The 13,249-nt window shown below is 38.8% G+C and overlaps 1 protein-coding gene across 6 annotated transcripts in view; it reads right to left on the reverse strand.

The window, feature by feature from the left end:
- Positions 1-13,249, reverse strand: part of map2k4a (mitogen-activated protein kinase kinase 4a) — a 143,715-nt gene that overhangs the window by 57,163 nt on the left and 73,303 nt on the right. The gene's annotated exons all lie outside the window — the stretch shown is intronic.

Here is a 13,249-nt window from a genome sequence, read left to right on the forward strand (position 1 = left end):
TTGGGGTTTCCACACTTTCTAGACCTTTCAGTATTTGACAGGTTTCAATGAAATCACCCTCCTCCCATTCCTCTGAACTCCAGTGAGTACAGGCTCAGAACTACCTTCAGCCTCCTAGGTTCCTGTGAGCATAAATCTGGTATCTAAACTCATTCTATAAATTATACTTTTTCAATTTCAAAACCAGTCCAGCAAAATTTAAGCAACACACATCAAAGTTGCTGGTGAATGCAGCAGGCCAGGCAGCATCTCTAGGAACAGGTACAGTCGACGTTTCAGGCCGAGACCCTTCGTCAGGATGTTCACCAGCAACTTTGATGTGCCATGCTTGAATTTCCAGCATCTGCAGAATTCCTGTTGCCGCAAAATTTACTCTTTTTTAAAACTGGAATGTGTCAGAATTAGATTTTTCTTTAGTAAGTTATAGCATTATCATTATTAAGATCCCAAACTTTTAATCCATTGATCTACCCTCATGTATTCCCCATTCTGGGAAAAAAAAAACCCTTGTTGGACTTCCTTGCATATTAAGTTGCGAGTCCTATATATATCATGTCCAATATTATCCCCTTTGTCTATATTTTAAAAGTTACAGAATTATACATGTACATGGGCCACTCGCCTAAACTCATCCAAGCAGACTAGTGGGCACCTTTTGTAATAATCCCATCTCCCAGCATTTTGCCCATACCCTTCTATACCTCTGCATTCATCCAGCTATTTCCTAAATGTGATCCAATTTCAATCATGTTCTCCAGGTACTTAGCATTCTTTGGCTGAAATCTCTTATACGCTCCCTAAAACTCTTTTCTAAATCAATGTCCTCTCTGGGGGAAAAAGTTTCCTGCTGTCTACCTTTTCAATACCCTTCAAAGTTATGGACCTTATTCATATTCCCTCCTAACCTCTTCCATTCCTAGGAGAGAAGATATAGACTCTCCAGTCTCTTCCCATAGCTAACCTGTTCCATCCAGGTAATACTCTGGTGAATCTACTCTGCACCTACTTCAGTACTATCATGTCCTTCCTCATGGTGATCCTAACTGGATGCAGTACTCCATCTAGAGTTGACAATGGTTTCATAAAGTTGTAGATTAATCTGTCGACTTCTGTATTCCGTGATGAATATCAATGAAAAACAGTCATTCTGGATCTCAGCCACACTTTCGTCAAAAAGGCCCTGATTTTTCTCTGGTTATTCCTTTGCCCTTTTCCAATGCTTTCATACTTAACTTAATCCTATCTGCCAATAAATTTTCAGGATCATCTAGGCCTTCCTAATTTCCTAATTCAGCACCTTCCTGCACTTTAATGGAGTGGCCCATTAAGTGTATTAGTTCACTGTACCTGTCATGACTCCTTTACCTAATCTTCATTACCCTTCAATAGCCAAGGTTCCCTATACTTGTTATCCCTGGCTTTTACCCTTACTATTTCTCTTTCTCACTTACAGTATATTTCACAGCGTGCAGATGCAAGCATGCCTCCAAGTTAATATTTCCAATCTACCTCCTTGAGGCTAATGAAATTGCCCTTCCCCAATTTAAGACCTTTATTACCAGTCCACACGATTCTTTTCTGTAGGATTTAGGATAGGTTTTTAAAATATATGGAGCAACAAACTATCTGCTAGACAAACACTGATGCAGTTTTCAACCCAAAACATGGACAATTCCTTCAAACCTCAATCGCTAGCTCTTTCTTCCCTCATTGGTCTATCCACATAAGACATCAAAAAGCTCTCCTGGATATCTATCTATAAATCTGTTCCAGTCAAGGTGGCACCAAAATGTGGTCTGTTAAGGTTGTGGCTCAGGCTAAGCTATTGTTTAGGTTTTGGAGGCAGCGTAGGGAGTTAGGGAACAGGTTAGGGTTTAGGGGCAGTGATAAGGGGAGATAGAAGTCAGAACCAGTAGCTGGAGCTCTCCGCAGTAGAAGGCCAATGATCTCCATGAATGGATGTCAGGTCATCAGGCGCTGAGACAAAGACTAGTGATCCCTGTGGTTAATGACTGAGGTTGGTGGGCCCTGTGAATGATGCAGGTGACTCCTCCCAGGTTAGTGGTGAGTCCTGGGGTCGGCGGTCTGTGCAAATTCAGAGTTTGAAGCCCAAAGTTGGCGTACCCAGAAGTCCAAGGCTGATGTCTGGAAGTCCAGTTGAGGGACAAAAACCCTGGTTGGCAAGTCACAAGCTTGGAAGCCCATGTGACTATGGAGTTAGAGGCCGAAGTTCAAAGACTCATTATATCTAGACCCTGGGGTTGACCAAAGATTGAAAAGAAGTCGAGGTCCAATGATCAAGACCCTGGACTAGCAAGTCTGGAAGACAGAAGCCTAAGTCTGCAAGTCTGGGCCGGTAACTGCAATTTGGATGCCTGGAGGAACCTGTCCCGGGGTTGGAGGGTGAGGGTGTGTGTGTGTGTGTGTGTGTGTGTGTGTGTGTGTGTGTGTGTGTGCGTGCGCGTGTGTGTGCGTGTGTGCGTGCGTGTGCGTGAACACCATGGGCATGCTATGTTGGCACTGGAATGTGTGTTGACATTTGCAAGCTGCCCCCAAACTCGTCCTTAGGTTACGTTGGTTATAAACACAAATGCATTTCATTGTGTGTTTCAATGTATACGTGATAAATAAATGAATCTTAATCTCCTGTTGACTGTTGGTAAGTCTGTAATATAACCCCAGCAAAGTTTGAGGAGCCTTCTCGGATATCCTCCTTCAATACTGAAGTAAACCAAACACTAACAATGCAATATCTCCTCCACTTGCCTGAAAATTCTATACCCTAGGATATTAAGTTGCCATTCCTGCCCATCCTTAAACCATATCTCATTGATGACAGCAATACTGAGAGTCAATGTGGTTATGCAATTTTTAGGCCAGGCAGTGTCATATATTAAAAAAAAGGGTGGTGGTGGGGAGGGGGGAGGGTGGGGAAGAGCCATGACACTGTAGATGCTGGAATATGGAGCAACAAAATCAGTCCTGATGCATGGCTTTGACCAGAAACGTTGACAATCCTATCCTCCCACACATGCTACTTAACCAGCGTTCTTCAAGCAAATTCACAATAAAAGGGAATACCAAGTTAAAGCATTACCCCACGGCATATCAGCAGTCAAAGGTATCAAAGGACTAAATAGGAAATGTTCCTGATGTTCAAAATTGTTCAAAAATAGTCACCTATATCAAAATATTAAAAATATAAATGTTTCAATACTTCCAAGACATTGAGAAAATTTAAACCAAATACATAGAAACCATAGAAACTACAGCACAGAAACAGGCCTTTTGGACTTGCTTGGCTGTGCCAAACCATTTTCTGCCAAGTCCCACTGACCTGCACATGGACCATATCCCTCCATACACCTCCCATCCATGTATCTGTCCAATTTATTCTTAAATGTTAAAAAATAACCCACATTTACCACCTCGTCTGGCAGCTCATTCCATACTCCCACCACTCTGTGCGAAGAAGCCCTGCCTAATGTTCCCTTTAAACTTTTCCCCCCTCACCCTTAACCCGTCCTCTGGTTTTTTTCTCCCCTTGCCTCAGGGGAAAAAGTCTGCTTGCATTCACTCTATCTATACCCATCATAATTTTATATACCTCTATCAAATCTCTCCTCATTCTTCTACGCTCCAGGGAATAAAGTCCTAACCTATTCAACCTTTCTCTGTAACTGAGTTTCTCAAGTCCTGGCAACATCCTTGTAAACCTTCTCTGCACTCTTTCAACCTTATTTACATCCTTCCTGTAATTTGGTGACCAAAACTGAACACAATACTCCAGATTCGGCCTCACCAATGCCTTATGCAACCTCATCATAACATTCCAGCTCTTATACTCAATACTTTGATTAATAAAGGCCAACGTACCAAAAGCTCTCTTTACGACCCTATCTACTTGTGACGCCACTTTTAGGAAATTTTGTATCTGTATTCCCAGATCCCTCTGTTCTACTGCACTCCTCAGTGCCTTACCACTAACCCTGTATGTTCTACCTTGGTTTGTCCTTCTAACGTGCAATACCTCACACTTGTCTGTATTAAACTCCATCTGCCATTTTTCAGCCCATTTTTCCAGCTGGTCCAAGTCCCTCTGCAGGCTCCGAAAACCTTCCTCACTGTCTACTACACCTCCAATCTTTGTATCATCAGCAAACTTGCTGATCCAATTTACCACATTATCATCCAGATCATTGATATAGATGACAAATAACAATGGACCCAGCACTGATCCCTGTGGCACACCACTAGTCACAGGCCTCCACTCAGAGAAGCAATTCTCTACCACCACTCTTTGGCTTCTTCCATCAAGCCAATATCTAATCCAATTTACCACTTCTCCATGTATACCTAGCGACTGAATTTTCCTAACTAACCTCCCATGCGGGACCTTGTCAAAGGCCTTACTGAAATCCATGTAGACAATATCCACTGCGTTCCCTTCATCCACTTTCCTGGTAACCTCCTCGAAAAACTCCAATAGATTGGTCAAACATGACCTACCACGCACAAAGCCATGTTGACTCTCCCTAATAAGACCCTGTCTGTCCAAATGCTTGTAGATTCTGTCTCTTAGTACTCCCTCCAATAACTCACCGACCTATAATTTCCCGGATTACTTTTCGATCCTTTTTTAAACAATGGAACAACATGAGCCACTCTCCAATCCTCCGGCACTTCACCCGTAGACAGCGACATTTTAAATATTTCTGCCAGGGCCCCCGCAATTTCAACACTAGTCTCCTTCAAGGTCCGAGGGAACACTCTGTCAGGTCCCGGGGATTTATCCACTTTATTTTCCTCAAGACAGCAAGCACCTCCTCCTTTTCAATCTGTACAGTTTCCATGATCTCACTACTTGATTCCCTCAATTCCATAGACTTCATGCCAGTTTCCTTAGTAAATACAGACGCAAAAAACCTATTTAAGATCTCCCCCATTTCCTTTGGTTCCACACATAGCCGACCACTCTGATCTTCAAGAGGACCAATTTTATCCCTTACAATCCTTTTGCTCTTAATATACCTGTAAAAGCTCTTTGGATTATCCTTCACTTTGACTGCCAAGGCAACCTCATGTCTTCTTTTAGCCCTCCTGATTACTTTCTTAAGTATTTTCTTGCACTTCTTATACTCATCAAGCACCTGATTTACTCCCTGTTTCCTATACATTTCATACAACTCCCTCTTCTTCTTTATCAGAGTTGCAATATCCCTTGAGAACCAAAGTTTCTTATTCCTATTCAATTTTCCTTTAATCCTGACAGGAACATACAAACCCTGCACTCTCAAAATTAACTAACATAGTAAAAATAATGAAAGCACCATGTAAGCTCTTGTCCAAAATCAAATCTATTAAAGTCTGTGCTCCCTGGTTAGAGAAAGTAATTTTCTCAGGATCAAGGATCAGCCAAGCAGAAAGTTGACTTCAACCTCTGTATGGGCAAGCCCTGAATTTCTACATAGTACATAGGTGAAAGTTGTCTGCTCCAAAGTAGAACTACTGACTTTTAATGTGAAGGTGAAGGCGATCATCTTTTGTCTCTCTCCACACTCACTGAGAGTGTGTTATGACCTAAAATACCTCCCAGTCTCAATTTTTCCATAGGGTTGTCTCAGTTACTCACATTGAGACAGTTTGCTCAGAAGCATAGTACTGCTTGCGTTTTATTATAGAAAATATACAGGCCTATTTTAAATTCACATTTAATAGAAATTTATTTTTTTAGTTTCCAAATACCTTTTTACACTATACTCCCTGTCACTGGCACTTCCCTTAGTTGCTTTTCCCTAATAATTTATAAGGTATTTGACTCCACCTCCTTCCTGTAATGAATGGCCAGGCATGTGAACTGTTAAACCAAATATTCCGGTTCAACAATCATAATGCAAACATTAATTAAAGCAATGGCAATAGCATTATGCTGAATCCTCATGCACATATCAGGAATTAAAACACACGGAACATTCTTCACACTTCCAAAAATAATTATAGGTCTGGAACTATTGACTTCCCACTGCAGTCTAGAAAATGGAAGGTAGACAAAATATTTTCATGCAGGTCAGAAAAAATGCACACATACTTTACTCTCGCCTTGAGAGAACAATGGTCAAGAAAAGGCTGAAGAAGCTAGTCTGCATGAATAATGGTAGAAATGCGTTTCATAAAAAATTTTGCACTCTTAAAAATGCAATATTTTGATCTGGTTTGAAATATATCCTCAAATTATTCATAAATAGATCACAAAAGGCTCATGATGTCAATGTTTGACAAGATTATACCTGACACCAGCAACCAGGGTCTCCCCATGTCAATACTGAACTGATCAGAATATATCTTCCCGATCCATGGTATTCTAGATGATACCAATGTGCAAGATGGCAGCAAGTCTAATGGTAGTGAGAAAGCTCCATGCTTAACACATCCTTGAAAACCCCAGACAAAACTCCATTCCTAGGTTTTAGCAATGTTGTAATTTTAATTACTATTGTGTCAAGACACAGCAAAAATCTTATCTTGTATAGTGTTCACATAGATCAAGTCATTACAGTGCACTGAAATAGTGCAAAGTTAAACAATAACAGAATAAAGCCACAATAACAAAGAAAATGCAGACAGATAGACAATAAGGTGCAATGAGGTAGATTGTGAGGTTAAGAGCACATCTTATTGTAATAGAGACCATTCAACAGTCTTATAATAGTGGGGTTGAGCCCAGTAGTATGTACAAAATTTCAGATGTTGATGAGGAGGCATAAAGGAGCAAGAGAGATCAACTGGTTGAGTGGTGTCACAGCAACAAAATTGCACTCAACGTCAGTAAGACCAAAAATTGATAGTGGACTTCAGAAAGCGGAAGTCGAGGGAACACACATCAATCCACAGAGGGATCAGAAGTGGAAAAGGTGAGCAGTTTCAAGTTCCTGGGTGTCAACATCTAAGAATCTATTCTGGGCCCAACATTTTGATGCAATTACCAAGGAGGCACAACAGCGGCTGTACCTCTTAAGGAGTTTGAGGAGAATTGGCATGTCACCAAAGATGCTCACAAATTTCTACAGATGTACCATGGAGAGCATGCTAACTGGTTGCACCACTGTCTAGTATGGAGGGTCTACTGCACAGGATCAGAAAAAGCTGCAGAAAGTTGTACACTCAGCCAGCTCCATCAGAGATACTTGCTTCCCCAGCATCCAGGACACCTTCAAAATGAGATGCCTCAAAAAGGCAGCATCCATCATTAAGGACCCCTATCACTCAACACATCGTCTTCTTATTTCTACCATCAAGGAGGTACAGAAGCCTGAAGAGACACTCAACATTTCAGGAATAGCTTCTTCCCTTCTGCCATCAGATTTCTGAATGGACAATCAACCCATGAACAGTTCCTGTTTTTCCCCCCTTTCCTTCTCTTTTTGCACTACTTTTTTTTAAACATACATTTCTTATTGTAATTTATAGCATATTACCTTGTATTACTATTTTAATACGATCTACAAAATGACAAATTTCATGACATACACCAGTGATATTAATCCCCATTCAGATTCTGCTTTCAGGCTTTTGTATTTTCTGCTTAATGGACAGAGAGAGAAAAGAAAATGTCTGGGGTGGGCAAAGTCTTTGATTATGCTGGCTGCTTTATTGAAGCAATGAGAAATGTGGATAGAGTCCATAAAGGGGAGACTGATTTCTTGATGTGCTGAGCTGTGTCACAACTCAATGCAGTTTGTTGTGGTCACAGCCAGAGCAGTTGCCATACAAGTTGCAATGTAACCAGATACTGTTTTCAATAAAAATAGGTAAGGGTAGATGCATCTATGCTAAATTTTTTGTCAAAGCTAATTGAAGCAAATTGTAAATACCTAAACATGTTTGCAAATAACTAAAACCAAGGCAAACTTAAAAGCAGGAACTTTACTTTCCCCTTACCTCAATGCCAGCAGTTCCATTCAGAACAGAGATCCAGCACAATTGTGTAAATGTGACAGTACATAATGGAATTTACTTTTCTAGAAAAGGAACTTTAGTTCTTCCAGTTTGATGGTAACAATGGACTTCCATTAATTCCATAATTATTCCTTTTAGACTTAGCAAGTTTGCTCATTTATCATGAGTTTAAAAGAATCTTGGCAGTCAACAAATCAAAGCAGGAAATGAATTAATGACTCATTGCGATGCTTAGCAAAAGCAAACTAATGAAATATACTGAATGTTAGGAATTTAAAAACTGTAGGTAATCGTTGGACTAGGTTTTGTTTTCAAAAAATTACCACAAATTACCAAAATATTTGTTGACTTTACATCTATCATAACAATTATATAATCTTTTGATCCTTTTTGAACAAGTCCCTTTACAAATGCTATTCATTGCATTTCACACTCTTTAGGCATGCTACATTTCCCAAGGTTACTTTCCATCAATGTGCCAATTAAGAGGTTTAGGCAACTCAAGCTCTTCACAGTAATCTAATCAGTGGTTCTCAGTCTTTTTCTGTTTGTGGCACATTTGTGACATTCATTTATCTCTGTGGCCCCCACCCTCCATTGTCTGTTAGTTACTTAGTTTCTATTTGGTCAGCTGTATTAATTATTCTAATACACTGTAAATATTTATGGTTCAACAGATTATAGGCACTACAAAATATCAAATATAATGTTACACATGTATATGGAAAAAAATTCTAAACTTTGAATAAGATACTTTGAGAAAATTAGTAATTCAGCACTGTGGCTGAATTATAATAAATATAATCGCACATGGAAAAAGTACCAATTTTGAATATATGTGTAAAAATAAAGCTAACTTTTGAGGAAAATGCTTTTGAAAAATACTAGTATATATGCAAATTCTATTTGGCAATAAAGGGTGTGTACTCACCAAGAGAAGTGAATTGAACTCTTTTCAAAATATGATAGTATCAGGGATTTAATGGAACACTCACAACATGCTGGAGGAACTCAGCAGGTCGGGCAGCATCTGTGGAAAAATCGGTCGACATTTCGGGCCGGAACCCTTCGTCAGAAACGTCGACCGATCTTTTCCACGGATGCTACTCGACCTGCCGAGGTCCTCCAGCGTGTTGTGAGTGTTGCTTTGACCTCAGCATCTGCAGATTATTTTGTGTTAGGGATTTAATGGAAGTTGCAGTGGTAGATAGGGATGCAGTGTTAACCTCACGTTCTCACCTCTCTGGAGTTTAGCCATTTCTAGCAGATGACTCCACTGGAGTAACTGCAGCCTTCATGCCGCATTTTATAAGTATTAAAATACAGACGGGTCAGTGGAAGGCAAACAGAACTAACCTCCTGTTGCAAATTCGCTGACTGGCCTTGCTGCAGATAGCCAGCCCCGCCTGCAGTTTGCAGTTTGCAATTTGGGGGTGAATGTGGAGCGGGGCCTGCTGTACAGGATGTGTGTGGTGATTTGTGTGTGGTCAAGCAGGAGCAGAGAAAACAACTGATTTGCTGCAACCCCCATGCGACATTATGGCACAGCATTGTTAAGTTACTGGCAGACTTGATACGTTGTACAATTTTGGCACAGCATGACAAAATTCAAGTTAAACTTTACAGTCTTTAAATCTAGGAACATGATAAGTAGCCTGAAAGATCTTACAAGCATTGAAAACCTACAACACAATACAGGCCCTTCGGCCCAAAATGCTGTGCCAAACATGTACCCAAGAAAGATCTTAGGTGAACAGGTTTTGACAAATGACTTTGTAAAAACCGAGGATATAAAATATGGCTCATTTATGTTTAAAATGATATTACAAATGATAAACTACTCCAGCTTTAACATGTTTCTGCAGAACTTCAATTATTTTGATTTACACTGTAAACTCTCAAAATAACCTTGGGCCAGATACATGCAGATGTGCAATTTAAATCCATGAGAATCTCTGCCATTTAGAACTAAAAAAGAATGCTTCAACTCTTTCCCAATAATTGAGCAGACGGTTTAATTGAAACTAATTGTTAAATTGATTAAACTTGACAAATATGAGTTACACAGGGATAAAGCATGTTATTGATATATTCACTTTTATCACTGAGATTTGCTTCTCATTTTAACATGGTGGGGCTAGATATGGAAAATCCTGACTAGGCTTTCCACTGTTGAGAGGCTCCAGGTTTGACTGACTGGATCTGCTCTTCCCCAAGGAGCTATTCTCTAAAATTCTCAAGAGCCCTGTCAAAAAAAAGCATACCCAAAGTATTAAGGCAGATCTCATCTAATTTTACATTTGCACAGGTAACGTAACACTCAAATTTTCCTTTCCACCTGAAGTGTAATTAAGTTAACAAATGTAAATGCATTGCGTACTAGCACCTTGCTTACTCTAAGATTTTGCATAATTATCAATTTATTTAATATTCAGCAGATTAAAATGTATATTGTCATAAGATCTTAAATGGAAAGTTATTTTAAATAAACACTAGGTCAGTTGCCACTCTCCATGAACTATTCAGTGCAAGATTACTAAATACTCAAAGCATAACAGAACTATTATGATAACAAAAAGCTCAACTTACTTTCAGAGATCACCGTCACTAACAGGAATATAATGAAATTACTTCATGCTAAAATTGTTATCGTAACTGGAAGCTGCGCTGCTGGCTGCCCCCTGCTTACAGCTGCGAACTAAAACTGATGGCATAACTAATTGAAGCAAAAATAATTGCACAAGCAGAAACCTGACAGATTTCAACTCTGATAATAGGCTTTCCTTGACACTGACAAAACAAAATTAGAGACCATGTCTTTACCTTCAATGTTGTGCTCAACAGAAACTTGCTACAAGATGGTGGCTATTAACTCAGCTTTGGACCTACTTCCAAAATAGTGGATGGTTGAATAGATAGAAGAAAAACAGATTTAAGTGTTGTGGCAGAGAAAAAGAATAGCAACATAAAATCAAAGTGAACTAAAAAAAGGGAAGACAGGAAAAACCAAACACTACAAGCTCAATGGATTTAAAAAAATAAATGGTTTTATTTATTACAGTGCAAACCAAAGCAGTTTAGAAAAGGGAGCCTCATCTTAAAAACTGAAACACGAATAGTGAATATTTACATTCTTCAAGAATTAAGGTATTGCACTTAAATTGTAAAACAATTAAAGTCAAGTAATTCCAATTAATGCAGAACAGGACTACGAGATAATATTCAGTGCGATCCAAGAGTTCAGTCTTAAAACATTCAGTTTTCATATTATGTAAAACTAATACTATGATAACCCAAATACTATGGTCGAGAATTCAGGAAAAACTGACAGTCGATTTTCAAAGCTATCCCAAAGTGATATACACAATGACAAATAAAACAGGTACTGTGTCCAACGCACAATACCACTAACAAGGTTATTAATAAACAGCTTTAAATTAATAACTATTTCCAAAAGCACTAACAGGGGGCCAATCAGACAAAAAGACAACGTTTAAAATCAAATAAAAAGCTTTGTCATGCAGTCAGGAGGGAAGTAAAGCAACAAATACAGGAAGTGGAGATGCCTTAGCATCTGAACACCAGAATGAGAATTAAGATAAGCAGCCGGTGAATCTGCAGCTAATATTACTCATTCAACACAGATGATGTAAAAAGAACTAATACCAGCTCAAGAACTGAGCTGCAAGATTTTGGATAAGCTTGTTTAAGGATAGAAGGTCGCAGAATAGTGAAGTAGTTGAGTCTGAAGAGAACAAGGAACAGCACTTGTAAGTAATCTTTGGCACTGCACTGAAAATATGCAAGCATCTGAAGCAATCTGTGGTTTAACTGAGTTGATTTATGAGGAAAAATAAGGACAAGTTGTAGTACTTCAATTGCAAACTATCCTTATATTACAATCACGTTCTAATGAGTAGCATTTTGATGTATGAATTATTTAATATTTAATGATCACAGAAATTCATGTGTGCAAGTTTTATCGTTGGGTATCAATCTATAAATAACTAAACTGAGTTACCATTTTAGTACTTTAGTCACTCCAATATTTGTTTTATAGGCATTTACAACTACTCAAAATCGTTGTGCTTAAATAGCTTTTGTGAATAAGGCTAATTTCACACTACTTAATCACAATAGACTAAAATTAGAAAATTACATTGTATCTGGGCATACAGAAAATTTACATATTTTTTTCATAAACCCAATGAACCTAAGAGTCAACAATTAAGATATTATAAAAGGAAAAAAATCTACAGATGCTGGAAATCTGAAATGATGTCCCCAGCATTTTCTAGTTTTAAGCAACACATCTACTGTCAATGACCCTTTATCAGAACTGACCATTGACTGGAAATGACAACTCCTCCATTGTCCATCTGTATGTCTACTCCAGCACCTAATGAAGTACATCAAAGAAAAGAGGGATGGAAAGTGCCAGAGCTTTGTTAAAGGAGGCTATACTTTTGATAAACAATGCCATAATACAAAATTGTCATTTCATTTCAGAAATCTCACGAGTAAGATGTCCTTACATGTCCTTAATTCAGAAACCTCAGGAAACAGGTCGAGTTACCTTTCTATTACCTTAACCTTATAACATGATATGGCTGTTTGCTCACATGCAAGCTGGCATGGACCAGTCACATTAGTCCCATTAACCTCACCATATTTCCCTGAGGTAATGCAACTTCTTCCCTTACATACATGCTGAGCTTCCATTTGATTCTTTTTTAATCACTGAACTACACCAAAGGGAGAGCACCTCTTTGCTTAGATAACATACACAGCTTAATAAACAAGAATGAAGTTTTGTTTTGTTGTGTGCCAATGACTGTAAATATTCTCCCTTTTATCAACAGCACAACCATAATTACCAGACACCATAAAATAAATACAGATGGGGAAAAATAGGTTTGTGGAATATGCTTTCAATGGATCTAATATCTTTTAAAGTATTTTTGAAGCAATAAATATCAATTAATTTAGATATTTGGTAGTGCTGTTGCCTTTCAATTCAAGTGATCCAGGTTCAATCCTGATCTCTGGTGCTGTCCATATCGAGTTTTCATATTCTCTACGTAATTACACACAGTTCTTGCAGTATGTAGGTTTCTCTCATATCCCGAAGATATGTTGTTTGGTAAGTTAATTGGCTATTGCAAAGTATCCCTAAAACAGGAGGGCAGTTAGAGAATCTGGTGAGTCAATAAGAACGTAGAATAGTACAGGCCCTTCCGTCCACAATGTTGTGCCAACCGTTAAACCCTGCCTCCCATATAACCCCCGCCCA

Source organism: Mobula birostris, chromosome 24 (assembly GCF_030028105.1).
Source record: "Mobula birostris isolate sMobBir1 chromosome 24, sMobBir1.hap1, whole genome shotgun sequence".
NCBI lineage: Eukaryota > Metazoa > Chordata > Chondrichthyes > Myliobatiformes > Myliobatidae > Mobula > Mobula birostris.